Raw genomic sequence first — 17,196 nt, forward strand, 5'->3', positions numbered from 1 at the left:
TCATCAGCATACTCATGAACAAAGCCAGTTCATTTACATGGGGTTGTAAGAAAGAGAACAGAAAGAAGAGAGCAATACTGTATCAGTTTACCCTCACATGATAGACAGTGATGTCACCTAAAGATTAAGATGTCACATGACTCAGATATACTTGAAATGAAATACAGTCACTGGCTCTTATTATGAACTGACATAAGGTATAATCAAGATTTCATTGATTAATTTCATTGAATAAACAGTAGGAGACAATATAGTAGTAATAAATAAAATGACAAATACAGACATACAAAACAGCTCACTCCCACCTATCCCTTTACTCAACAGAAAAATCATAGCAAAAGATTCTTCGCATGCTCCAAACAGACATTAAACCCGAAGATACCAAAAGAGCTTTTTGTATTTCACCCAGCAATTCCCTTTGGAGTATGTGCCAACTCCTTGAAATACCCACTATGTCATGTGGAAATACATACAGGGAGTGAATCCAAGTGTAATGGAAGGTCTCGTCTTCTTTTATTACGGTGTATCACTGCATGACATTTTTAAAATGTCATCATGTCTCTGATTTACTATAGCCAGTTTCGCTGGGATCCAGTTGATTAGAATAGATTCATATGCCTTAAACAGTAATTGCTTGCATATTGAAAATATAGGGGTGAGATTTAATGTGCTACAGATTAAGCCCAAAAGAAACAAGGAAGGATGTTTTTCTTAGATACGAGCTTCAGTTTTATTAAAGGATCATTAAAGCAAGGTCCCTGTGTGTATATATGTATACATAGTGCTCTCCGTCTGTATGGATGTGTATGTAACTGTACAGGCCTTTGAGTGCATTTGAATATACAGTGTTTTAAATGATCCTTTAGTAAACATATTACATTATATCTCACATTAATTATTTTGGCAGGTCGCAATGAGATCGTTTGGTGCTGTGTGCCATGTTGCAACCAATATCTTTTTCAAACGTGAATAAATAATTTCACTCATGTCACTTACATATGAATGTGACTGTAATTGTTGCCCCAATGTAGGCCACTACATGTCTTCTGCCTCAGTCACTGGCATCCTCTGGGTTCCCATTTGTTTTCCATCTCCTTATTTCTTCATAATACTCTCCCTGTTTTTAGCATAATAGACACTGTGTACACTGTGGAATCCCCAATTTTTCAGCTGCCACTCTTTGTTTTATAAAACAGTCATAACTAATGAAGGTGGTCTCTTTCATCAACAGAAATTGCTTTCTTTTTAAAGTCTTGTAGACTGTCATCCATGAATCTAAAGCTAAATTACTAGGTCAACCTGAGATGCAGGATTCACTGTATTTAAATTCTAAACAGATTTTTTTCACCTATTAAGCACTCAATTGAGGATCATATTACATGTTGTGAGTCAGCCCAAAATGATTACTAGAAGATTGCATCATTCTTGTGAGGGGAATATTTTTTAAAGCTTTTTCCCCCTTAATGGACCTCTGTTCAGAATCTGCAATTGTACATTAAGCACGTCTCACTGCAATAACCTCTGAGCACATGCAGGATCAATAAAATGTTTTGTGTCAACAACCCCTAACCCCTAGGCGACATTCTATAAACTGTAGCCACTATGTTGTTGCTATGCATATGGTAGTAGCGTAGCATGTTTGGGAATTGTGAAAAGTCTCAGTTTTTAAGAGATTTAAACTTATCTTTACAGTAAGAGGGTACTGGGTTTTGGTGCTGAGAAGGAAGGTGGTCCGTGGCTATAGAGAACTACAGGTGCTATGAAATAAATGGGATTGGACAGTCTCGGATAGTCTCTGTGGCCATGGATCCTAAACTAACCTTACTGCACCCAAATTCTCTGATGATACCATTCTAACCACTAAATTCTCTCCCTCTCATCTCCTTTCTCTCTTTGTCTCTTCTTCCATCTGAGCAACAAGCACTTCTGCAGCACCTCTACCAGTCATACGGCCACAATGAACACAACGCCTGAACCACTGCTGCACTGTCCACTCTCAGAAGGAGGGTCCTTACTCATAATCACAATAGCTGTGGAATGGAGCTATTCTGTTGAGCTGTTGGGATGAACTGATGCCTTCTTAAGTGTTATGCCAGTGTTATTGTTTCCATTATCATTTTCCGGGAGTCTCTCGACCCCCTTTTTCCAAACAACTGGACTGGACTGTACATTGGATGTTTGAATAAACAATGCAACATTAAACAGGATCAATTACACCTAGCATTTTACAATGAGGTCTCTTAATATTTCCAGCATTTGAATGAACTAAGCAACACACAACAGGATCTAGTGTGCATAGCATTAGATACTTCAGTCCATTAATACACCACAAAGTCCTTGCCACAGACTGGCGGGTTTCACTCTCAGGGTTTTCGAATGAGGCAGGCGTCGTTTCAACCTGCGCATTTTGCAGTTCATTTATTGGGATGTCTGCACTCTCCAGATAAGGGGAGCGTAGTGTAGCATAGTCAGGGGTGAGTGAATCTGGCAACAGCTTTTTGAACATGGAAAGCTTTCCTGACATCACGGTCCTTCTCCCTCACACAGGCTGGCAGGGTGCTGAGTTTTGCCCTCATCTGCATTTCGAAAACTAGCTTGAAAGAAGCTGGCAGTAGGGTCCGGTGGAGACCTGTATTTGTGCACGAGCACTGCCTTTGACTCATTTTGGCCATTGGGATGCAGCCTTTTAAAACTCTGTCAAACCCCTCCACAGCCCCATTAGCTTGTGGAGAGTACATGCTTAAACAAATGCACTTTATCCTTCTTCCCTGCAGGAAGCTGGAGAAAGTGGTAGAGGTCAATTTTGAGCCATTTTAGGTAACCACTGAGCATGGATTCTATTCATGTACAAAGATGATCGTGAGGGACAAAGTGACGGTAGCTGTGGTTACACTGGACATGTACTGAAGCACAAGTCTCCGTACTGTAGTCACCCTGAACCACTTACTGAAGTACTCCACCATGGAAAATGTATAGCAGCAGTCACATGTTCTTTTTTCAAAAGACCCACAATGCCGATAACAACATTTAGTAGAGAACCTCAGACGAGTCAATGGATTGCAGTGGATTAAGGGAGGTTTTAGCGTCACTAACAATCACTCAGTTAGTAAGGCAGGTGAGGAGGTCCATCCATGGGCACCAGTACAGCACTCACATGCATTGCTTTGTGCACAAAATCCCCTGTTGTCATTTGTGCCCTAAGTGGGTGAGCTTTACATGCAAGGACTGTGGCACCACCAGGCTAGATACCTGCATCACTGGCGAATTGCCAACTTTGTGGCACACAAGACTGCACATAGAAAATTTGCCAAATACAGCTTTCTTGGCTATAGCCATCCATTGTCAATTTGTGTGCACAACCCAGGACAGTTCAGGGCAGGACTCGCATGTTGCAGTGGACTCAGGAACAGGTAAAGCTGCGAGTGCAGGAAAGGCACTGAGTTCAAGTACACCTAGGCATTCTGCAGGAGATGTGGGGGGTGGAATGAGTGACAGACAGTCAGCACTGTGGTTCTGCTTACTCAGATACTACATTATATCCTACTGGAAGCAAAGGAGTCGGTTAGACCATGTGACAGTCCCCATGCCAGCTCCATCCATCCCTTTTTTAGCAATGAGGATGTCATGGTGCTTGGTGGTCGGTTGTCTGCAGGAAGCGATATTCCCAGAGACACAACCTCCACTTCTCCATCTCTCGGTCAAGAGAGGCTTCTTTCCCAACAGTGGAGTATCTCCTCTCAGCGGGCAAAAGGGTGTTAGAAGCGAGCACTTCAGAATTCAGAATTGTCAGGATGAATGACAATTCTTCAACAAAATAAGAGGCGATATAAATGGAGGTTATGTAAAAAGGCAAGCTATGGAAGTCAGCTTGATGTCAAGCTGTATCATAGTAAATCTCTTCATAGCTCAGCTGTTGCACACCAAGAAATGCCACAAACCAGGGCAGGGCTTCCTAAATGCTGTCCCGGGCCCCTCTTGTGTATGCCAGCTCGTGTTCAAATGCTATTTGTGATTCCCCAAGTGTATTGAGCTGTCAGTTTTCCTCCGTCTCAAGTAGGATCTTATGAGGGGGTCACAATATTCACAGCCATGGAGTATTCAACTTCACATGTGGCAATTGGCATATATAAAACATGGTGTAAAAAAACATATAAACAGAGTGTACAATATTGAAAATATGAATGAAGCATCTCAGCATAAATATTTCATAAAGCACAATGGACAATATTGCCACATGGCGCAGCTGACACAAAAACACAGAAAGGCGCCGTCACACAGCCACATATGACATGCCTGTAATCCCATTAATTGTCCATTTAAAAACCTGATGTTAATATGCAAGCCTCATTTAAAACCTTAGTGATGATAGCACAAAGCTGGGGAGGGCTTGCTTTGTTTTAATAATTCTACTCCAGAATCTTGGCCGTGATAACAAGAGTTCATACTGGCAAGATGTGTGGGGTCAGGTACAATCTGTAAGCCTCTCTCTTCTATATCATACACATCCTGCGCACTTTCCTGTTTTTCTTACACTTTTTATAAGTGGCAATGGCTGTTTTCTCAATCATATTTTGGACTGCACTGGTGAGTAAAAACACACCACTTTCATGAAAGATATGGCTGATTCAACAAAACATCTATGGAACTGTTTGGGTGACATTTAGTCTTCTCAGTTTGCATAGGAAAAATAAGCATCACTGGCACTTGTAGAGAAAACCTGTGCAGTTGATAGCAAAGTTAAGCAAAATTACTGTTATTTTACTGTTGTTTTTGATCATCAATTTTAAGTTCATGCAGAGGGACTTGTGTTTCACCACAACAGGTTCCTTTGTTTTACTGACATTGAGATCAAGGTAGTTCACCTGACTCCACTGCAGGAACATGTCCACTTTGAATTGGAGCAGTCCATTGCAGGTGGACGTGTCCACAATTAGTGCCACCTAAGCACTGATTTACGCTTCTTGCAATCTGTGTGGCCATAAATGTCTCATGATTGAGTTGCGACAAAAAATGTCACCGCTGTAATGCAAATTGACCAATAGGAAGAACGGGTCAGAACTAACCCTTTTGGCTATTGGTACACATGGCAACATTCTGTCCTCTGAAACCACAATACACATGAAGGGTCTTCAGCTGGTGAAGGTCACTGCCCACATTCACATTTACATTCACAAGCAAATTTGAAGCATAAATCAGCCTTATGTATTTGATAAAACCACGTCAGGACTTATGTAGCTGTCTGTATAAAATGCGGGTAAGACAGAGGAAAGAACTGAGCTCCATATTGAATGAGCTAAGACTGTTAACACTGTGCTACACTGATCTTCCAATCTGACCCACCGGGGTCTGTCTGTAACATGATCCATAGTATCAGGCTGGAATGTAGATACATGTTTAACAGATGCACGTTTCCTGCCCATTAGATGCAGCTGTTCTGCGGTGAAGGCACTTTGACGTCTCAGGATGGGAATGAACCTGACATAGCACAGACAGAACAGCGTCATCAACACTCCTGTTTCCCTTACAGGCAAATTGCAGCAGGTCAGAGTGGGTCAGCTAAGTGCTGGACTTTGTTTTGTATGTGTGAAAGAACCAGGCATTCAAAACCCTTCTTGATGACAGGTGTTAGTGCCACTGGGCAGAAGTCTTTTGGAACAGTGGGGCAGCTTTCCTTTGGCACTGGGCATATGATTGATGATTTCCACAGTGCGGGTACAGAATGCTCTGTTAACAAGCTTTTGAACAACTCAAAAAGACACTTGACAATTGCCTATGGACTTTGGTGGGAGATATTTAACATTAGATATTTACTAATGTTATTTGGACCGGTAGTCTTGTTTAATGAAGCCTTTTTAAACACTCAGCCAACTTCCCCTACATGCAAAATACAGCTCAGCTTCCCCATCTGTCAAAGGCATCAGTTCACACATCAGCTAATCCCCCTTCCTGCAACAGGAGGTGAACGTCACGCTCTGCTTATGGACAGCCATACCCAATGTCAGTGATATCACAGAAGTAATTCTGACCCCAGGCAAACCATATGGTTTTCATCATTTTCTGTAACACAGAGCATGTAGAGAAAATAACCCAGTGTGCTCAATAGTCCATCACGGCCTGTGAATATATTGCAATTTCTACAGTCCTTCTAATGTCCCTAATGTAGTGGTAGCTGATAGTCTGCTCTAGCGAAGTGAGGTGATTAGAAAACTTAGCACGACTTAGCTGCACCAGCAGGTCCCCTCAATGTGTCAGTGGATGGCAGGGCTTGATGGCAGCCATGTTTGGCTCTCACAGGTACATACATACAGTGCACAGAGCCCACTAGGTTTCTACCATCACAGTTGGGGAAAGCCACAGGGAACCATCTATCCTCTCAACCCCCCAACTTGCAGTGACTCAGTGAACCTTTCCTAATTGACACAGTGGCAGCCATGTTAGTGTTTTCTGCACAGGTGCAACACTGTTGTTCACCTGAACTTTCTGCACTCAATATATGAAATAAGTCTCTATAAAAATGCAACGTGGTCCGCAGCAAGCTAAACATGCTTGATCTAATGCAGTGACTAGAGTAATGATGATGTCTTGTCTAAGTAACCTAGCTAGCAGGCCACTGAACTATTTCAGCATAAGTGGATGCTCCTTACTAACTCAATTCAACTAGTGACAGTAGTACAAACTGGAAGTCATCCGGCGCACGACAGTGAGCTAAGCACCTATTGGAGGATAGGCACAGACTCAATGAAGTCATTCAAGAAACCTGCAGGTGAGAGATGAGTCAAAGGGTGCCTGAAAGCAGAGAGATGAGCAACCTCTGCCAGTACAGCCATCCCTATCCCCAATGAAATGAAGCCAGATTGTACTGCTGCAGTGGATTCCCCGGTCACTGCTGTCTGACAACACATCAGGAACCAAACCCAGGCGGCAGAGTTCAGCTTCAAAGTGAGAACCTTACCTGCTGCGCCACCCAGGAGCCTGTTTCTAACCCACTGTCCCAATGACGAGGGTTTTGCTTTAAATGCATTTTCAAAACTGGAATTTTCTCTGCACTTACGAGTTCCTTAACACAGACAGACCACACTATCATCCACATTTACATTTTGTCGCTTGGCAGACGCTCTAATATTAAATGTATTAACATTACATTTACATTTTTTACATTCAGCAGACTTCCTATCCAGAGCGATGTACCAGATGTGAATACAGAACACTATGTTTACATTGTTAACACCCAGCAGGTGCTCCCATCCAAAGTGACTCCATAGGTCAAGTACAAAGGGCATCCAGCAAAATGACACAAAACTTTACACAAACAAGGACAACACCACCCACACATGAACAAGAGCCTTTTCCTAAACGAATCATTTGAGAGGCTGTAGATTTCATTAAAATTATCAAAATGTTCTGTTTACACCCTTGGATTTAACCGTGGTCGTTATCCACCATGCAGATGATTCCAGAGACCACCATCTACAGATTGTGCAAAGCAACTGTTACTGTTTGATTAGCCATCTGTGATCAAGCTCACTGATTACCAGAAATATAAGGATATACTGTATGTAAAAATGTAAAAATATTGCCGAAAGGTTAATGGATGTTTCAGTGTCAACTACTTTCACATCTGTAGAATGTCACATCTGTAGACCATTTTAAGCTTGCTATTTATCAAGGTACTTTATTATGTAATTCCCACTGCCTGTAGATTCAGCTGTATTGTTTCAGTGTATTGTTTTGATGTTAACCATATTCTGTAGGGGTTTGAATTTGAGTTAGCAGACGGATGTCATGTTGCACACCAGTTCTGCTTCCTCTTTTTGGGCCTCCTCATGTTCACAGACAATACAACTTTCCATACAATGCAATAGAGGAATTAGCTCATACCAAAAGGAAGAACAAGTATGAAATGTACTTAACATGACATCATCTGCTACATGGGCCACTGAACACTAACAGGAACAGGATTTCATGCAAAAAATCTACATCTCATAGAAAATAGACATATCCACACCTTTATCCCCACAGACCCTGATGGTGTTATGAAGCAGCAGCAGATTTTATTTTTATCTTGGGAGCAATCTGGCTCCTGTCATAAGATAGCACACCTGATTGTGAGAATCTCTCCTGTCAACTATATCTTGTAGCTTCTGAATGGTAAGGCCTGGTTCTTTCCTGTGCCAGATAATGCATCCCCAGGTCTGTCAGAATCTTCCAAGTTAAACAAAAAATGAGTCATCTGTAGAGGATATAACAGGCTTGGAAGGACATTTCTGTAATACTTATTCTTATAATCCAACACAATATGCAAATCTACCAACCTGTGATCACTGTTCACTGCTGTAAGGGTTAACAGTTTTACCCAAAGTACAATTTGGGTAGCTTTCTATGACTAGATCAAACATTGGCTCCTGTATTGTAAAAGCCAAGTATTAATCATGCTGCATGTTGGAGATAATTGTTGAATATACTTATTTATTCATGAGGATGTAAATATACTATAGAGACTGTCAGGAACTTATGCCTCAGACTGATAAAATTACAATATTACATTGTCTGCCAAGATCCAAGGACAAATTTGTCAATAAAGCAAGGACTGGAATTATAATGAGGGGATGATAACGAATGGACAGTCTAAGAGCAGACAAGATTACAGTATACTGGGGATCAGATCAGTAAAGGTCACATACATAAAGAGAGAGCAAAAAACCAGGGGAGAACTATGTTATTATTATTAGAGCTATATTAGCTTAATATATCAACAACCGTAATGTTTGAATGAATGAGGAGTGTGTGGTGTCTGTGAGTCTATCAGTATATGACAGGGAACAGAGTTGTAAAGAACACTGAAACATTACTGTTTTATCCAGTAACTTCCTCCATACTCTTCCACATGCAGTACCTTCCCTTGGGGCCCAGCAGTTTCACACCCCTCTCCAGTGAAACAGACCCTTAATGACAAGCCAGGAGCCTCCTAGCAACAGCTGTGTCTCCATCTCCCAGATGAGGAGGGAGGGGAGAGTAGAAATGACAGAGGGAAAAAAGGAGAGATCCATCAGGAGGGACTTGGATGGATGAGGTGATGGAAGTAAAGGACAGAGGGAATTGACGTGTGTCGCTATAGCAACAGACGGAGAGGACGAGGAATACACTGCAGCAGATGGGAATGTTGAGCAAGCAGTAGAGCTGTGGGGGGGGGGGGGGATTGCTGTGGCTTAACACTCTCATACTGGCGCTGCGAAAACCTTGGAACCGGAGAACCCAGGCAGGGTACAGCAAGAGGATGGGAACAGGCAGAGAAAGGGAACGGAAAGGGTGATGGTTTCCGAGGAAGAATGAATAAAAAAGGAGGAGGGACGCAGGGTGAGTGAGGGGGGAAAAAAACAGGAAGAGCCACGTTATAGACAATCAGCCTTCCTGTGACCCCGCTGGTTGCTATTTATACCATTCTGAGGCTCTCTCATACACGCACAAACACACAGACTCCGTCTCGCTCTCATTCAAAAACAAAAAAAGCTGAGTCACTGTTTTTCATACACAAAGGCCCGCGCACCCAGATTAATTATGTTCCCCATTTGGGAGAGTGAATCAAAAGTACAAATATGAATATGACTCGTGGGTCACTGACTGTAGATATTCAAGATAATTGTTCATTTGACATAACATTAAATGAAAAATAAACAATGATCACAACATTGCTGTGCACTCACTGGATAAAAATGGTAACACTTTCTAATGAGAATTGCATAAAGCCTTCATGAGCAGTGCTTAGCACCTTCAGAAATATTGCATAAAATGTTATGAACACAAAGAAACTGAAAGGTGACTTTCATAGACTTTCTGTAAGGTGCACTATCCATGTCATAAACTTCACAGTGGCATTCTGATTCAGCGATTTCACAGAAATGGCATAAATGGTGGCAAAGCAGATGTTAATGTAGTGTTTTCAGGGTCTCAAGAGGAGCAATGCAGTGTATGCTGGATGGTGTTTGTGTCTACTAAAACTGTATAATTTAAGATATAATGTTAATTGTCTAAGTGATGAGCAACAACTATCACTGACACATTTAAAAATGTAATATATTTATGGTTTAATTTTGCCTTAATATTGATTAAAATAAAAAACAAATAAGACTGTAACCATATGACATTAAATGAAATTTAGAAATTATTCCAAGTTAACTCAGTGACTATCATTCACATCTCAGGTGTGAACATTGACTGTCACTGAGGTGTTTAATAACTGTGCTGTCAAATACTGACGGCAACCCGAGGCTGTCAATGTTTGATTAACAAAAACAATATTTGCAGAATTTGTTAACACCAGTAAGAAGATATTTGATTTCAACAGAAACCATTTATGAAAAAGACATGCACTTTCAAAATTTATCAGCTAAATGCATGTATAATTGAATTAATACTGTTTGTCTTCTTACTGAAGGACAGTCACTGTTTTGCCTGCTGCCCCCAAAGAGGCACAGAGAGTGCAGTTCCCATAAGGTTAAATGGCTAAAAACAGAGAAATGAAGTGAACCCCATACTCATACTTTGGAGCAACCACTTGTGAGCACATCTAATTCAATCCCTGCTTTTCCTCTTTTCTGTACATAAATACCAGAGTGCTCTGGGGAGTGTATCTCCCATTTCATAAATCTCATTAAAACCGGAACACGCGTGCCAGTTTACTGTATGCTTACAACTCCACTGGCTGAAACTGAGCCAGTCTTTTTAACAGTTTCAATTATGGCATTGTCGGGTTTGCCAAACATTTTGACAAAAACATTCTGTAAATAAACATGAGTAAAACCAAGAACATAGACACTAATTTTTGTAAAGGTAGGATGGATTTCCACAGACTGTAATCAAGGGTGAATGACTTGACAAAGTTACAGGACAGCCTACAAACGCTGTCCTCTATACTCAGATGTTAGCAATATTTAATCTGAACGTTTTATCAGAGAAGCTGTGAGAAAAAAACACTTCACCACTGGAGGTATCAGTTTTAACTAGCTTGTAAGATAGCTAATTAAAACAGTCATGAACCTCCTAGCTGATATTTTCACTTTGTCAGACGAGAACTCCTTTTTCATGGTGTAGGTAAAATGAAGCCATAAACACTGGTTCCAAGTCAATATTCTTGTTCAATGGTTAAGGTCAAGATAAATCTAATCTGAGTCCAGTGCACGGCATCTCTTTCTGCAGTTTACAGAGCGTCCCTCTGGTCAAACATATGCACAACAGTAAAACTAATGCTTGCACAACAATAATTTATTAAAGCATTTTAAAATAATGACATAGTTATGGAGCCAAGTGGCATCTATTACTAATTTCTGACTAGACAGTGTGAAAAACCCTCTAGGCAGACTGCCTGGTGTTTAGTCAGGGAAAACCAGGATAAGGTGTTATGTAGTTGTTATGCAGAACAGTTTGAAGGGGGTGTTACTGCAAAATGTAAAAACTGGTGCATGTTTTGGGTCACACAACAGTATGCACATGTTTAAAACACACTGAATCTGTGTGTGTGAACATGTGTTATAACACAGCTACAAACATACAACAATGACCTAAAACACCTAAAACCTGTACACTCTATTAAACTTTCACATTACACATTTTTGTTTCCTGAACCACATACATTCACTCATTCATTCATTAATTCATTCATTCATTTATTCATTCACAGTGAACAGGGAATATATAAACAGCAGTACAAGACGAGCCTGCAACAGATCAGCCTGCTGTCCAGGGGATGTACTTGCTGAGGCACTCTCACTAATTCATGGCTTGGATTTTGGGATAAAAACTGAGCCTCTTGGGCTTGGACATGGGTTTCTAACTTACTTTCTTAAGTACAGAAATTGAAGCCAAAAAATACTCAGATATACAGGAATTCTGAAAAGGTCACCACACTATCCACAATTCTTAAGTTATTTTGAGAATTGATCCCTTCATTTCCCAACACTGTAGTATACACGACAATACCCCCCTTCTCTTCCTCTCTCAGTGGCTTGCTTAGTGGAAGCTGCATTATTGATAGTCATCTCTGTCTGTATTTGCTCCTCAACTCTCTGCTTTGGCTAATGCTTTCTGGCAGCTACTTAAGCCAGCATCAATCTTTCATTGAGAGTGGTGTGTGTTGGTGGGTGGAGGAGCAACTTATTTGAGTTCTGTATTTTTTATTTTGGGCTTAGGCAAGAATGTTGATGCAATAAAAGAAGTGTTTAACATATAAGTGTATTTGTAAAAAGTATGACTTCCCACTGTATGCCATACCTCTACAAGAAAACCTATAGATAGTACTGACATGAACTAAAGTATTGATTTCAGTGCTGCCTGGTATGCATATCCACCATTCTTTTTAATGGAGGATTAAACCTGTCAAATTAAAAAGTTATCAATAACATACATATAGATGTATCTGTAAACTTAGGTAGACAAAGCAAACAAAATGGTGACAAGATTAATGCCAACAAATATCAACAAAAATGACATTAAGAATAAACAAATGTAAGTTTTAGAATTTATTTGTTCAATTACTTTCAGATGTATTTACTTCCACCTTCATTTTGCTATTTCTTTCTTATTGTGATTTTACCAACAGTCATAAATAGAAAATTTAAAAATGTAAAAATTATCTACACAGGTACAGTTACTTTGTGAGAGCTAAGATAATATGAATATTTGGCCATTCACAATAATCAGGAACCTGCAGTGGGAGAACAGATTGCTTTGTTCCTGCTGGGGTTAGGGGTGGGTACTGCAAGGTGCCTATCCTCCAATGAGCACCCACTATGCTGTAGTGTATACTTGCAGTGCAGCTGCATGCAAGTGAATCAAAGGATTTCATCTGCCTCTCCTCAGTGTTCCTGAGCTAGTGCAGAGGTTGTCACAATGAGACAAGACTACTACTGTATATAGTTGGCGATTCCAACATGGGGATTGCACAAAGGGGAAAAAGCATTAAAAAGGATTAATACAGAGAATACACTCTATGGAGCAATGTAGCTCCTGCAGTAATTGTGGCTAAAGCGTGGTAAATGACCCAGAAACCATGCAAAGCTCCAAAATGATCCTGGAAAAAGAGGCAAACTTCACATTTAATGACAGAAAACTCTCATTAAATGTGAAATGTGAATATTAATTGTCATCATTTAGTAGTTTCTGTCTTTCAAAATTTTTGGGAAGAAGACTGCTTGGAGCATGCAAAGTCAAAAATAGTGATTCAAATGCTAAAGCCTGCTTTGCAAGATAGGTAATTCCAAATGTTGTGTACTCTGAGAAATGGACCCTTAGTACACCTCAGATGAGTTCAAAGACATCAGCAAAGCATGGCATCTCAGAAATGGCTAAGAGGCTAATGGTATGTGCAAAGACAGCAGGTTTGGATCTATACGTGACAATGATGCACCATCGAAACACACCTTTGCAGGGTTCATACGGGTGGAACAAAGAATTTTTCAGACAAACTAAAACCTGTTTTAGTCTGAACTGACAAGTCTTCAGGGGTGGCAAGGAAGTTATGGCATGGCCGCAAAGCAAACAGTGGCAGAAAGTGACAGTGATCAAAATCATGGAGGAAAGATCTTTATGATGTCAGGACAGAACAAAGGAGGAACAGAATCCATCTAAGGAAGAGCAACGAGTGTCATGACAACTCCCCAAAGCTTGGGCCATCAATCACAGAGGGAGAAGAGCTGAAAAAGACCACAGGGTATTAAACAATACAAGGAAACAACCTACAAACCACAAAGCTGAGAGGTATTTGACTCACTTCCAGATGCACCACAAACTCCATCTTCGGCTATCTTCAAAATGTACTGATTGTAGGCTGTCATGATACTTGGTCATACTTGATCATACTGGACATAACACTATCAGGAAGTGATTTTAAATAAAGTAGACACTGATCATCATATTGCTGTTTACTCTTAAGATAATGGCAGGCATTACCACATCAATGGATCACAAATCACAAGGCACTGTTTCCTAATCATTCCTGAGCATTTTGGTGATGCTTTCCCAAAGCCTAATCTGTAAAACTTTTATTGTAAATGCTTTAACATTTTTGCCAATGTATTTATATAACAATGTTTTATTCATACTTTATCACCATTATATGGTCATTGATTTTTTCTTTTGTTGACAAGGTTAAGCAGATGATTTAAGTAAGCAATTGTAATGCATGGAAACATTTAAGTACATCGAGACATTTACACATTCACTAATTCAGATAATGTATTTTAAATGATAGTGATGAGGTTTAAAGTTTAGTCACCTCTGATAAAGGTCATTCTCTCTGAATGCCACACAGAAAGAGGCAGTGGCTAATGGCCTGTGGCCTTGCAATGACTGGCCATGGTTTCAGTTTTGCTAAATGTGTGTCTGACTGTGCCACCATTTATCTGATATTTCGTCAATGGTGGAATTCTGACTCTGACGATGTGACCTCAATTGAGCTTAAGCCAACATCCACTTGCAACTGTGCAAATGTACAGCAGTATTGGCCTGACATGTTGTTTGCTGTCCGGGTGGCCACAAAACAAGCTAACTGAACTGACTGGCAAGATGAAAGAATTGTGGCTATTGATTGATTCCTGTAGCAGCCACAAATCTCTCAAATATCACCTGCACCACCCCACCAGAGACCCAGAGATATTACACACAGTTACACAACTGTAGTCAATGAAGCATGTATAGTGATCCCCATAACTTTTTTCAAGTTAGCTGCTTGTTTTGAATTCAAATCCTCAATACACAGCTTTTATTCCATCAATGTGATTCCTAGAGGAACATCACACTAGGTTAACCTCACACAACACAGGCAGCATGCTAGCTTAACATGTTTGCGTGCTGAATTACATTTGTCATCTAAGTTAGCTTCAAAATGAAGCTCATACAGGTAATGTTAATGTAGCTCAATAACAATAAGGAGACGTGTAGCAAAATGAGCTTGTATAACTAAACAATATGTAGAATGTTAGAAGTTAATGTTCCACAGTAAGAAGGCCCAGCATCAGTGTTAAATTACTAACACCGCTGAGGTGCTGGCTCACACCTCTTAGCCCAGGCACAGCCTGCCTCTTCTTAAGCTAGTAGTAGCTAGTTACACAGAATCTTCAAAGATACCAAAAAGACGCAGTGTAAACATTGCCTAAGAATTAAAGGTAGACAACTTCTGCATCAGAAGACAGATCCATTAAATAAGATCAGAGCTATACACTGCTGATCCTTGAATATGGCCTTTAGACCAGCGGTTGTCAAAGTGTAGGCCTTTAACCTCTGGGGGTGGGTACAAAGATCTTCCAAGTGGGCCCCTGCAAATTCAAACACATTTTTCATAATAATAACATCTAAATTAATACATTTACAAGACATGAATATAATATTCAGTGAGGTCAACAACCCTGTGAAAATAAAGGTACACATTGTGGTGAGCTTAACCACTGCAGCTGGGAACCAAGCCCTGGTCTCCAGCAGCAAAATGTAGCAGCAATACCACAATCTTACAAGCCCAGGCCTTATGTGGAGGCAGAAATATCCTGCTATCAGTTTTCACTAGTAACTTCACCCTGTCTGGCAGGCATTATAACTACAGTACTTTATTTTTAATTGTTTCTGATCGTTCATTTCATGACGATTACAATTCTATCAAACACTGCTGCAACACTGGCTTTTTCCCAATCAGGGCCACTGAGTGACATCAATAGCATACTTCCTTTGTGGGGGGGGATACATATTGGTATCCTACTTGTTGTTTTAACTTAAAATCATGTCTTCAAAGAAAGTCTGTAACTTCAGTAAACAGAGCACAAGAGCAAGCAGAAATGAATTACCTATCATTAGCAATTGCGAGGTACAAATTATGGCAGAGGTAAAGCAAGCTGTCAGTCACTAGTTACAAATGGGGTAATTGACAATTTTGCTCACAGGATAATAGGATAGCTAAACCAAACGATATACTGTAGGTCTATGATGAAGCATGTAACTTAAAGAAACTTAGAGGTTTAACAAGTTGGTTAGGTAATTACACAACCTATAACAGCATAACATAAGATAATTATGTTGCTATAGTTACCCAAGTAGCTATATAAATGCCTTGGTTAAGAAGATACTATTTTCAAGAACAAAAAAAACAGACATGAGGGCAATAACCCTCAAATGCCCAACATACAGGCTATGACCAAGACACTGACTATCCCACAGCCTCACATAGAATGCAGCCACTGAGAGGCTTAAACAGAGTTAGCCTCCCTTTGGACTAAACAATTTTCCAATTAACAAATGCAAAATCAATACAGACTGTCTCTCGAGCAAAGCTTATTACCACTAGCTACTGCCATGCCATGCTTTTTCATACCAACTTATTGTTTGTCCTCAAACCTTCCTTTCTAGTTTAGCTCCTCTTTTGCAGACTGACTGCATTAATACAAAGCAGACAATTAAAGAAACAATACTTTTCAACCATGAGTTTGTGTATTATTTAACTGTATAAATAAGCATATGCAAATGTCCATATAACCCACACTTCGCCCACTTTGTCAGGCAGACACATATGTGTGGAGTATTTGTTCTCTGTCACCTACTCGTGAAACCAAATACATACTTGGTAAGTCTGAGTAAGTATAATCTATTTGCTTGTTTTGGGTTATAAAACAATATCTGTATTGACAGAAACAAACAGATATTGATGTCTGTGAGACCTTCTCTTTCAGTATGTAGACGAACATGGCTACAGTATCAAGGTAGGTATCCAAGCAGTGTGTTCTGGAAAGTCAAGTCAGTACACAGGTCAAATTAAGAGCTGAGGTGCTTGCGTGAATTTCCTGAAGGGGATTGTCTTCTCACACCTTCAGCATAACAACAACAGCCACCCATGTTGTGATGTCTGATTTCTTGGAAATCTCATTTCAACAGCCCTCAGAAGTTTCCTTGTCTTGTTGCCTTACACATTTTCAGCATCTGATTTCCAGGTTCAGTTAATGAAGGAACTGATGAGGTGAAGGCTTTCTGAGCCTCAGTAAGTCCAGCCAATATATAACACAGTTCCATCCTTTTTTCAAATCAGAAAAAAAGTGAAATGTATCTGGTGGAGACTCCCCTATCAGGGAATCTTAATGCAATCTTAGTCATGAAAGCCTGCAAGCTCAATTACAATGACAGTGCTAGCCACAATATCCAGAGTGCACTGCAACATGAACATTGTTT

At 40.2% G+C, this 17,196-nt stretch overlaps 1 protein-coding gene across 2 annotated transcripts in view; it reads right to left on the reverse strand.

The window, feature by feature from the left end:
* ankrd13b (ankyrin repeat domain 13B) overlaps positions 1-17,196 on the reverse strand; it is a 44,201-nt gene that overhangs the window by 23,019 nt on the left and 3,986 nt on the right. The window lies entirely within an intron of this gene.

This window comes from Megalops cyprinoides, chromosome 9 (assembly GCF_013368585.1).
Source record: "Megalops cyprinoides isolate fMegCyp1 chromosome 9, fMegCyp1.pri, whole genome shotgun sequence".
Taxonomy (NCBI): domain Eukaryota; kingdom Metazoa; phylum Chordata; class Actinopteri; order Elopiformes; family Megalopidae; genus Megalops; species Megalops cyprinoides.